We start from the raw sequence: 12,915 nt of genomic DNA on the forward strand, positions 1-12,915 counted from the left end.
CTTTGGGTGAGATATTGATATGAGGAGAATAAGGAGTGGAAAGACCCTAAGCTTGGAGATTCCCAAGGCAACCAAACGTAATATTCAAGGAAGACTCAATCGCCTAAGCTTGGGGATGCAATGCCCCGGAAGGCATCCCCTCTTTCGTCTTCAAAACTATCGGTATACCTTACTCGGAGCTATATTTTTATTCGTCACATGATATGTGTTTTGCTTGGAGCGTATTTTAAATTTTACTTGTCGTTGGAATAAAATCATTGGATCTGAAATCTTGAGTGAAAAAGAATCCTCCCATGGCTAGCTAATTATTTGAATACTCAACGTTCTTCACTTATATCTTTTTGGAGTAGTTTGTCATTTACTCACGCACTTCATGTATATCCTATGAGTAAACGGTTGAATGAATTGAATATCATAAATCTGAATTTATATACGTTTCATATGCTTATAACATGGCGAGTAATGACTTCACACATAATAATTATAGGTAGTAAACTTATTGAAAGTTAGCAAACGCATAATTGGTCACTTGAGCAATTCATGAAAGAATATTGAAGGAAGAGAGATTTCACATATAAGTATACTATCTTGGACATCTTTTGCAATTATGAGCACTCATTAAAATATGAAATGCTAAAAGGTTGATGTTGGACAAGGAAGACAACTTAATGGGTTATGTTTTCCTATATCCGAAATGGTATATTGTCTTGGATCATCCAACATGTTGAGCTTGCCTTTCCCTCTCATGCTAGCCAAATTCTTTGCACCAAGTAGAGATACTACTTGTGCTTCCAAACATTCCTTAACCAGTTTTGCCATGAGAGTCCACCATACCTACGTATGGATTGGGTTAGATCCTTCAAGTAAGTTGTCATCGGTGCATGCAATAAAAATTGCTCTCTAAATATGTATGATCTATTAGTGCGAATAAAATAAGCTTTATACGAACTTGTGATAGGGAAGAAATAAAAGTGACGGACTGCATAATAAAGGTCGTTATCACAAGCGACAATATAAAGTGTTGTTCTTTTGCATTAAGATTTTGTGCATCCAACCATAAAAGCGCATGACAACCTCTGCTTCCCTTATACAAGAGTCATGGTGGTCATCACCTTTGCTTTTTACACTTTTTCCTTTGGCAAGCACTTTGTGTTGGAGTGATCCGGATATATATATCCACTTGGATGTAGGTTTTCATAAATTATTATTGTTGACATTACCCTTGAGGTAAAAGGTTGGGAGGCGAAACTATAAGCCCATATCTTTCTCTGTGTCCGATTAAAACTTTGAACCCATAAATATCACGTGAGTGTTAGCGATTGTGAAAGATTAAATGATAGTTGAGTATGTGGAGTTCGCTGAACCAAATCTCTTACATAGACCCTTCCCTAAAATAAGATGAATTGCAATTGTTTGATGACTAAGAGCACCGTTTGTTAGTTCTCAAGAAAGTTTATGATCTATACTTTAACATGTGAATAGCTTGTTACTTGATCAAGAGAAGTTTTATGAGTTGAGCTATTGTTATGATATATAATGATGCTAGAAAAAGTGATTGGAACTATCATTGATCAAATTTATGCACTTGCTTGCATTCAGACTTCATAAATTATTTCTTTTATCATTTACCTACTCGAGGACGAGCAGGAATTAAGCTTGGGGATGTTGATACGTCTCCAACATATCTATAATTTATAAAGTATTCATGCCATGTTTACAATAGTTTTATATGATTTTGGTATGATTTGATTAGAACTAACCCGGACTGACGCTGTTTTCAGCCGAACTATCGTGGTGTTGTTTTTGTGCAGAAATAAAAGTTCTCAGAATGCGATGAAAATCAATGAAGAATTTTTCTGGAAAATATAAAAAATACTAGAACAGAAATCTACCGGAGGGGAGTCCCGTGGGCCCCATGAGGGTGGGGGGCATGCACACCCCCCTGGGTGCGCCCCTGTTCCTCGTGGACTTCCCATGGGGCCCTCTTACTTGTTCTCGACGCCAACCTCTCCTATAAATGCCCAAACCTCCAGAAAGTAACCTAGATCGAAAGTTCCGCCGCTGCAATCCTCTGTAGAGATGAGAAATCAATCTAGGCCCTCTTTGGCACCCTACTGGAGGGGGGCATCATCACCAGAGGCTATGGAGGAGGATCCCGAAGGGGCCATCATCACCATGAGGGCGAAGGACCAGAGGGAGAACCTCTCCCCATCTAGGGGGAGGCCAAGGAGGAGGAAGCACAATGGGGAGAACCTCTCCTCCTCTCTCTTGGTGGCACCGAAGTGCCATCGGGAGGGGAATCATCGCCGTGGTGATCGTCTTCATCAACATCACCATCACCATCACCATCCTCATCTCTTTTACGCGGTCCACTCTCGCGCACCCCGCTGTAATCCCTACTTGAACATGGTGCTTTATGCCACATATTATGATCCAATTATGTGTTGCCATCCTATGATGTTTTGAGTAGATATCCTTTGTCTTTGGGTTGATTGATGATCTAGATTGGTGCGAGTTGTATGTTTTATTTTGGTGCTATCCTACTGTGCCCTCCGTGTGGCGCAAGCGTGAGGGATTCCCGCTATAGGGTGTTGCAATACGTTCATGATTCGCTCATAGTGGGTTGCTTGAGTGATAGAAGGATAAACCCGATTAAGGCGGTTGTTGCATATGGGATAAAGGGGACTTGATGCTTTAATGCTATGGTTGGGTTTTACCTTAATGATCCTTAGTAGTTGTGGATGGTTGCTAGAGTTCCAATCATAAGTGCATATGATCCAAGAAGAGAAAGTATGTTAGCTTATGCCTCTCCCTCATATGAAATTGCAATGACGACTATCGGTCTTGTTAACAATTGCCTAGGACAATTCTGCACACTGACCCATCATTATGCCACACTCGCTATTTATAATATTTAGTAATATATTCTAACTTTATGATAACAACACCTACTTTCATATTTTAGCTCTCCGATACCATGCAAAGTTATCCTCTTCATACCCACAATGTAGTTTTATTTCTCGTTTCTAGTTGGAAGCAAACGTTCGGTGTACGTAGAGTCGTATCAGTGGTAGATAGGACTTGAGAGAATATTGTAACATCCCAAATTATCAATTTGGAATGTTATACATAGGACATCATATGCATATCATATTTTATTTGCATTTTGGTTTTGTGATCCTAAAAATCCTAAGCATGTCAAGGACCCACGGTGTAACACCCCAGATGTAACTTTCCCAATTTGTACTCCAACTCTTGCCGTTTCGGCGTTAAGTTATTTTATTTTCTCGGGTTTAGGTTTTTGTCTCCGTGTGTTGTTGTCGTTGTCATGCATCTCATATCATGTCATCATGTGCATTGCATTTGCATACGTGTTCGTCTCATGCATTCGAGCATTTTCCCCGTTGTCCGTTTTGCATTCCGGCACTTCGTTCTCCTCCGGTGGTCATTTCTACCTTTCTTTCGTGTGTGGGGTTTAAACATTTCCGGATTGGACCCAGACTTGCCAAGTGGCCTCGGTTTACTACCGGTAGACCACCTGTCAAGTTTCGTATCATTTGGACTTCGTTTGATACTCCAACGGTTAACCGAGGAACCGAAAAGGCCTCGTGTGTGTTGCAGCCCAACACCCCTCCAATTTGGCCCAAAACCCACCTAAACCTTCTCCATCATCTAGAGCGTTCGATCACGATCGCGTGGCCGAAAACCGCACCTCATTTGGACTCTCCTAGCTCCTTCTACCTATAAAAAGGCATCCCCTCCCGAAATTCTGGACCCCCCTCGTCAAAAACCCTAGATCCTCCCCTCGCACCGTCGGACGTTTCCCCCACCGACGGACATTGTCCGATCCGCCTCCCCGCTGCCACGTGGCACTCCGCCATTCGCCGCCGCCGAATCCCGCCGCACTGGCCTGCGGGCCCGCGCGTGGCCCTCCCGGCCCACATCACCGCGCCCCGCGCCCGCCTCCTCGCGCCCGAGGCGCCGCCCGGACGGAGCGCGCCGCCGCCTCCGCCGCTCCGCCTCAACCCCGCTCCGCTCCGGCCGCCGCGCGTCGAGCCCGGTCGTCGCCGCCGCACCATCGCACGTCGTCCGCCGCCTCCCCGCCGGCGCGCGCGTCACCGCCCCGGCCACCGCCGCCCCGGTCTCTTCCTCCCCTCGGCCGGCCTCGCCTCTCCCTCACCTCCCCCTAGACTCCCCTCGCTAGAGCAGCCGCCACCTCGCCGGATTCCGCCTCCGTTCGCGTGCCGTGAATAGTAAACCCTAGATCCACGAGGTGTTTTTTTCTTCTAAGTCCCGAAATTCCAAATCCAAGTGCTCATGTTTATAGCCTCGTAAATTTGCATCCGTAGCTTCGATTCATGCATATAGCATATCAAAATGTTCATCTCAGAGACTACATCATTTCATTCCATTGCATCATTTTCATTTAAGTTCATCTTGATGCCCGAAATGCTGTTAGAAGAGGGCTACGTGAGATAATTGTCAGATCTGCTACTCCATTTAGGTTTTTGTCATTTTTGCCATGATTAATGTGTGCATGCTATGCCCTGATGTTCTACATATGTTTTGTGAAGGGTTTTGTCATATTTCTAGAGGTTCAACCCATGTATTTTTGTGATGTGTGTGGTGACTAGCACAAGCTTGCAAAGTGGTGCACTTGGTAATTCTGTTTTCAGGGACTTAGCATTGCAACTTAGTCCTTGATCTGTTATCTCATATGGCCATATGTTCATGTTGTTTCCTAGTGATCCGTGCCTCTTTTGAGGATGATCAGTAAGGATGTTTTGTTAATATTGTAGTGCTCTATCCATCCAAGTCTTTGTTTGCAATTATGGAGCACCCTGGCTTGAGTCAATCGAGCTCTACTTTTGTTACTTTGTGAATCTGGGCAGATTGTCAACTTGTTTGCAATTTTGCCGATGATGTTGTAGTTGATCCGTGCATGCTATGCTATTGTTCTTGCCATGTCTAGCTTGAATTTTGTGTATTCTTGTTGTATGTATGCTTAGCTTGTCATGACTTGCTCCGTGTTGAGTGCATCGAGCTCGTAAACAGGTTCACTAAGTCTGAAAACTGATTATGTTTTTGCTATGTTCACATGCTTGCAATTGTATTTTCTGATCCCTTTTGGCTCAAGGTCACTAAGGGACTTTTGTTAAGCTCTTTGAGTAGCTCCATGCCATATTTTACTTTGTGATGTTCAGATAGCATGTAGTTTTGTTGCTCCAAAGAGTGCTACATGATCTGAAATTCCAGACAAGTGATAATTTCACTAAGTCTGAGATCTGTTTACCATATGCAATTTTGCCATGTTTGTTTGAACATGTTAATGGATGAATTGGCCGTAGCTCAGTGCTAGACTTTTGTTAAGCATCTTGTATGCATCCCTGCCATGTATTTTGTTGTCATGTTTGAGTGCTGTAGCATGTTCATCTCATTGCATTTAGATGGCCACTTGCTGTAATCGCAGACCGGTGTCATATTTAAATCGCTTGCCATTTCCAAACCGTAACTCCGATTCTGGCGTTCTTTATATCGTTTTCAAGCGATTTCATCTCATATTTCCAGTGGCACACTTGGATTCCCAAGTTGAGGCCAGTTTCTTGCATTTCCTGTCATATCTTGCATTTTGCATCCCGCATCGCATCCCGCATAGCATATCATCATTGCATCATATTCTTTGATCCTTGCACGTGGTTGATTGTGTCCTTATTGCTTGTTTGTCTTGTTTGGGTAGAGCCAGGAGACGAGTTCGCTAACGAGGAGCCCGTTGAGTTTGCTTTCGAGAAAGAGATATATGCAGCTCCTATCGGGATTTGTCGGCACATTCGGGCGGTGTTGCTGGTCTTGTTTTAACCTGTCAAAGTGTCTTGAGTAACCGAGATACCGAGTCTGATCGGAACGTCTTGGGAGGAGGTCTATTCCTTCGTTTACCATGAGAGCTTGTCATGGGCTAAGTTGGGACTCCCCTACAGGGATTTGAACTTTCGAAAGCCGTGCCCGCGGTTATGGGCAGATGGGAATTTGTTAATGTCCGGTTGTAGATAACTTAAACCTTAACTTAATTAAAATGAATCAACTGAGTGTGTTACCGTGATGGCCTCTTCTCGGTGGAGTCCGGGAAGCGGACACGGTGTTGGAGTAATGTTTGCGCAGTTTGCTCTCTAGTTTCTCGCTCGCGCTTTGCCTCCTCTTCTCGCTCTCTTTTGCGAATAAGTTAGCCACCATATTTGCTAGTCGCTTGCTGCAGTTCCACATATATTTACCTTGCCTTTCCTATAAGCTTAAATAGTCTTGATCTCGAGGGTGCGAGATTGCTGAGTCGCTGTGGCTCATAGATTACTTTTACACTAGATGCAGGGCCTGATGATTTCACTCCTGGAGACGCGTTTGAGCTCAAGTGGGAGTTCGACGAAGACTTTCAACGTTACTATGTTTCCTTTCCTGATGATCAGTAGTGGTGCTTAGTTGGGGGTGATCGGGACCGTGTCGCATGTTGGGTTCTCTTTATTTTTGGCACCGTAGTCGGGCCATGAGTGTTTGGGTGATGTAATGCTATTTATGCTCTTGATTGACGTGGCGAGTGTAAGCCAACTATGTTATCTCCCCTTTATTATTTATATTACATGGGATGTTGTGAAGATTGCCTAACTTGCGACTTATGACTTCAATGCGATTATGTCTCTAAGTCGTGCCTCAACACGTGGGAGCTATAGTCGCATCGAGGGTGTTACAAGTTGGTAATCAGAGCCTTCCCTGACCTTAGGAGCCCCATTGCTTGATCGTTTTTAGCAGCCGAGTTGTGTCTAGGAAAATGTTTTGAGTCAATTAGGAATTATATATCGGAGAGTTAGGAATTCTTTTTACTTCCCAGTCTCCTCATCGCTCTGGTAAGGCATCCTGACGTAGAGTTTTGACTCTTCTCTTCTCAAATTTCACAAAAAAATAGGATCACGCGGGTATCTTGGAATCGTTCCAATGGTTTTATGATGAGAGCATTGTCTTGGTGCCTCCTGTCAGGGGTTTTGTGGAAGTGTCCCGGGGAGTTGAGCTCTGAGGTGTTGTCGTCATAATTTTATCGTTGCAGTTCTGGAATACCTGAGTTTAGTACGCCGACATCGAAAATCACTTTTATGCAGTTCGTTATTGAGATAACCTCGACGCCACCCAGTACTGGGGCGGGAGTTCAGGAGTATCGCCATAACTTGTATAACAGATGCTTTTTGAAGGTTGAGGTAGTTGGTTTCCGAAGGTTTCTTGGTTATGTGTTGAAGGATGGATACAGCTGGATGTAGGATTTGCTAGTTTGGGTGAGATATTATGCTTCCCCTGTATCCCCAACACCTGATTGCATAACCGGAAAGGTTCGGGAGTTTCATAGGTGGGAATTCTTGTAGCTCTAGTTCTTCTTCCACGGATATTGGTTTGAGATTGGGATTTCTTACCGATTATTCGTTCTTGATCCATACCTTGTTGATTTATTTCTCTACCTAAATTCTAAGTGGCTTCTCAATTTATGGATATGTGACCATTTCAAGAGGAATGCATTCGTTCATTTTGTTCGGATGTGAAGACTATATGTTGCAATTTTTCATTCCGTTGGATTCAGCTTCAATATTTGTCTATCAATGTGCTAATGGGTGGACAACCTCTTCAGGATGGCTACTCCAATGCGCACGACTCCGAATCCTGATCCGCCACCACCTCCACCTCCTCCGAAGGCATGGCAAGCTGTGATGGCCGCAACCAATGCAAACACACAGTTGATCATGCAAATTCTTCAAGAGCGCAATCAAGGCAACCAAGGGAATCAAGGCAACAACCAGAATCACTTTGCTACACTCAACCAGTTCCTTGCTAACGGGCCAAAGACTTTCAGCAATTGTGTTGAGGCAACCGATGCTGACGATTGGCTAGTGGATCTGTGCAAGCATTTCGAGTGCAGTAACGTCAGGCCTGAGGACTTTGTTAAGTTCGCTTCCTTCCAACTCAAAGATCAAGCTGCAGAATGGTTCCAGCAATACAAGGACTCCAGAGGTGGACGTGTTATCACTTGGGATGAATTTCGTCAAGATTTCCGAGATCATCATATTCCCCAGAGCGTGGTTGAAAGCAAGCGTGAGGAATTCCGCAACCTGCAGCAAGGCTCTTTGTCTGTCTATGACTACAACAAGTTGTTTCAGAAGCTCGCCCGTTTTGCCAAGCATGACGTACCTGATGAGAAGAGCATAGTATATCAGTTCAGGGGTGGTCTCAGAGAAGAAATCCAGCTCGCTCTTGTTCTCTTTGAGCCCTTGAGGTACGATGAGTTCTACAACATGGCATTGAAGCAAGAGGCTGCTCAGTTGAGGTGTGATGCTTCCAAGAAGCGAGTCAGAGATGTTACTCCTTCTTCCTCTACTCAAGTGGCCAAGCAGCAGAAGTATTGGCTTCCTCCTCCTCCGTTCCGTCAGCCGTATCAGCAGAAGAGCAAAGGTGGCAGTGGTTCTTCCCACCCACCCAACCCTGGCTTTCAGAACAAGACTTCGTCTCAAGCTCCAAGATTGAGTGCTCCGTATCACCGTCCGCTTTCAGAGGTCACGTGCAACAAGTGCCAACAGAAGGGTCACTATGCCAACAAGTGTTTCAACCAGAGGCGTCTTCCTCCTCCTCCTCCTGTGAGATCGGCAAGTACAACTGTGGTCAAGCATAACCCTAAGCATGCCAAGGTCAACTTGATGAATGCAGCTCAGGTAGAGGACTCGTCAGATGTGATCATGGGTAACCTTCCTGTTAACGATATTCCCGCAAGAGTTCTTTTTGACACTGGTGCATCGCATTGTTTCATGTCAAAGCCATTTTTTACCAAGCATGAGTTCGTTTCTTCTCATTTGGGTAAACAAATGGATATCATTTCTCCTGGCAAACGTTTGAGTGCAAGTCTGGAGGTGCCAGATGTTACTATCACATTGGGCGGCTACAAGTTCCTTTCTTCCCCAATGGTTCTTGGTAACTCGGATATTGATCTTATTCTCGGAATGGATTGGCTTTCTAAGTACAAGGCTCAGCTTGATTGTGCAGCAAGGCAGATTAAATTGACTCATTCGTCTGAGGATGTAATTGTCTTTGCCGCTCGTGATGATACCATCCGTCTGTTTTCTCTCAATGAAAAGGGTGAACTGGATGCGATCTCGCAAATTCCAGTCATTTGCGAATATCAAGATGTCTTTCCAGAAGAGATTCCAGGAATGCCTCTGCACCGGCCAGTTGAATTCGTTATTGATCTTGAGCCTGGCACGGAACCTGTGTGCAAATGTCCTTACAAGCTCGGACCTGAAGAGTTGAAGGAGCTGAAGAAGCAACTCGATATTCAAGAGAAAATGGGTCTCATCCGGCCTAGTTCTTCTCCGTGGGGTTGTGGTGTTCTTTTTGTGAAGAAGAAGGATGGAACGGACCGACTTTGTGTTGATTTCCGTCCATTGAACAAGAAGACCATCAAGAACAAATACCCACTTCCCAACATCAATGAGCTGTTCGAACAACTCAAAGGTGCCCAAGTATTCTCCAAGCTTGATCTCCTATGGGTTATCATCAGATTCGTATCCGTGAGCAAGATATTCCCAAGACGGCTTTCAGGACAAGCTATGGTTCATACAAATACACTGTCATGTCTTTTGGCCTCGTCAACGCTCCTCCGACGTTCTCTCGCATGATGAACTTCATCTTCAACGCCTACACCAATGACTTTGTTTTGGTCTATCTCGACGACATTCTGGTTTTCTCGAAGAACAAGGAAGATCATGCCAAGCACTTGCTTTTGGTACTTGATAAGCTCAGGGAACATCAGTTCTACGCCAAGTTCTCCAAGTGCGAATTTTGGCTCGATGAGGTTCTTTATCTTGGTCACATCATCTCTGCCAAGGGCATTGCCGTGAATCCTGAAAAGGTGTCTGCAATTGTTAATTGGGAACCTCCTCAGAACGTGAAGCAACTCCGTAGCTTCCTCGGTCTCGCAAGCTACTGCCGAAGATTCGGTGATAACTTTTCTAAGATCGCGAAGCCTCTCTCAAATCTTCTCCAGAAGCACGTCAAGTATGTTTGGTCTCCGGAGTGTGACATTGCTTTCAACACTTTGAAAGAGAAATTGATCACTGCTCCAGTTCTGACTCCGCCTGATGAATCCAAGCCGTACGAGGTCTTCTGTGATGCCTCTCTCCAAGGTCTTGGCGCAGTATTGATGCAAGAGAAGAAAGTTGTTGCTTATACCTCTCTCCAGTTGAAGCCTAATGAGAAGAACTACCCCACTCATGATCTCGAGTTGGCGGCAGTTGTGCATGCTCTTTTGACTTGGAGACATCTTCTATTGGGAAGAAAAGTGGACATTTTCACTGATCACAAGAGTCTCAAGTACATCTTCACTCAGCCTAATCTCAACCTCAGGCAAACTCGATGGGTCGAAATGATTCAAGAGTATAATCCAAGTATTGAGTATACTCCAGGCAAGGCCAATGTGATTGCTGACGCATTGAGCAGGAAAGCTTACTGCAACAGTCTGATTCTCAAGCCTTATCAACCCGAGCTTTGTGAAGCTTTCCGCAAACTTAACCTGCAAGTTGTTCCTCAAGGTTTCCTTGGCAACCTTCAAGTCTCTCCTACCTTGGAAGATCAGATTCGCCAAGCCCAGCTTCTTGATGCTATGGTGAAAAAGGTGAAGATTGGGATTGCCAAGAGTCAACCCAAATACAAGTGCTACCGCCTTGATGACAAGGATACTCTTTTCTTCGAGGATCGTATTGTTGTACCCAAAGGTGACCTCCCTAAAGTGATCATGAACGAGGCTCACAATTCTCTCCTCTCCATCCACCCTGGGAGCACGAAGATGTATCAGGACCTCAAGCAGGCTTATTGGTGGACTCGAATGAAGCGCGAGATCGCTCAATTCGTGAATGAATGTGATGTCTGCAGAAGAGTGAAGGCAGAACACCAAAGGCCAGCTGGTCTCCTCCAACCTCTTGCCATTCCAGAATGGAAGTTTGACCAAATTGAAATGGACTTCGTGACTGGGTTTCCAAAGTCCAAGCGTGGCAATGATGCTATATTCGTTATCATCGACAAACTCACCAAAGTGGCTCACTTTCTGCCTATCAAAGAGTCGATCACTGCAGCTCAATTAGCGGAACTCTATACCTCTCGGATTGTCTCTCTGCACGGTATCCCACAAGTGATCTCTTCAGACCGTGGCAGCATCTTTACCTCCAAGTTTTGGGATTCTTTTCAGAAGGCCATGGGCACGAACATCCGCTTCAGCACAGCTTTCCATCCTCAAACTAGCGGTCAAGTCGAGCGTGTCAACTAGATTCTTGAAGATATGCTCAGGGCTTGTGTGATCTCCATCGGCATGAAGTGGGAGGATTGTCTTCCTTATGCTGAATTCTCCTACAACAACAGTTTTCAAGCAAGTTCGAGCAAGGCCCCTTTTGAAATTCTGTATGGCAGGAAGTGTCGTACCCCTCTCAACTGGTCTGAAACCAGTGAACGTCAGCTTTTGGGTAATGACTTAATCACAGAGGCAGAGGAAATGTGCAAAGTCATTCGTGGTAACCTCAAAGCAGCCCAATCCCGCCAGAAGAGCTACTATGATAGTAAGCACCGTGATTTGGCTTTCGAGATCGGAGATCATGTTTACCTCCGCGTCTCTCCTATGAAAGGTACTCGTCGCTTCGGTATCAAAGGGAAGCTTGCCCCCAGATACGTGGGACCTTTCAAGATTGTCAGCAAGAGAGGCGACCTCGCCTATCAACTCGATCTTCCTTCAAACTTTGCAAATGTTCATGACGTGTTCCATGTCTCTCAGCTCCGAAAGTGCTTCAAGACTCCTGACCGCACCGTCAACTTCGAGGACATTGAGCTCCAAGAAGATCTCTCCTATCGTAAGCACCCAGTTGCTATTCTTGAAGAGACTGAACACAAGACTCGCAACAAGTCAATAAAATTTCTCAAAGTCAAGTGGTCACACCATTCCGACTGTGAATCTACCTAGGAACGCGAGGATCACCTCCATTCTGAGTACCCGACGTTCTTTCAGTCCTAGATCTCGGGACGAGATCCTTTCATAGTGGTGGAGTGTTGTAACACCCCGGATGTAACTTTCCCAATTTGTACTCCAACTCTTGCCGTTTTGGTGTTAAGTTATTTTATTTTCTCGGGTTTGGGTTTTTGTCTCCGTGTGTTGTTGTCGTTGTCATGCATCTCATATCATGTCATAATGTGCATTGCATTTGCATACGTGTTCGTCTCATGCATTCGAGCATTTTCCCCGTTGTCCGTTTTGCATTCCGGCGCTTCGTTCTCCTTCGGTGGTCATTTCTACCTTTCTTTCGTGTGTGGGGTTTAAACATTTCCGGATTGGACCAAGACTTGCCAAGCGGCCTTGGTTTACTACCGGTAGACCGCCTGTCAAGTTTCATATCATTTGGACTTCGTTTGATACTCCAACGGTTAACCGAGGGACCGAAAAGGCCTCGTGTGTGTTGCAGCCCAACACCCCTCCAATTTGGCCCAAAACCCACCTAAACCTTCTCCATCATCTAGAGCCTTCGATCACGATCGCGTGGCCGAAAACCGCACCTCATTTGGACTCTCCTAGCTCCATCTACCTATAAAAAGGCATCCTCTCCCGAAATTTCGGATCCCCCTAGTCAAAAACCCTAGATCCTCCCCTCGCGTCGCCGGACGTTTCCCCCACCGACGGACATTGTCCGATCCGCCTCCCGGCGCCACGTGGCACTCCGCCGTTCGCCGCCGCCGAATCCCGCCGAACCGGCCCGCGGGCCCGCGCGTGGCCCTCCCGGCCCACATCGCCGCGCCCCGCGCCGGCCTCCTCGCGCCCGAGGCGCCGCCCAGCCGGAGCGCGCCGCCGCCTCCGCCACTCTGCCT

Source organism: Triticum dicoccoides, chromosome 2A, assembly GCF_002162155.2.
Source record: "Triticum dicoccoides isolate Atlit2015 ecotype Zavitan chromosome 2A, WEW_v2.0, whole genome shotgun sequence".
NCBI classification, from domain to species: domain Eukaryota; kingdom Viridiplantae; phylum Streptophyta; class Magnoliopsida; order Poales; family Poaceae; genus Triticum; species Triticum dicoccoides.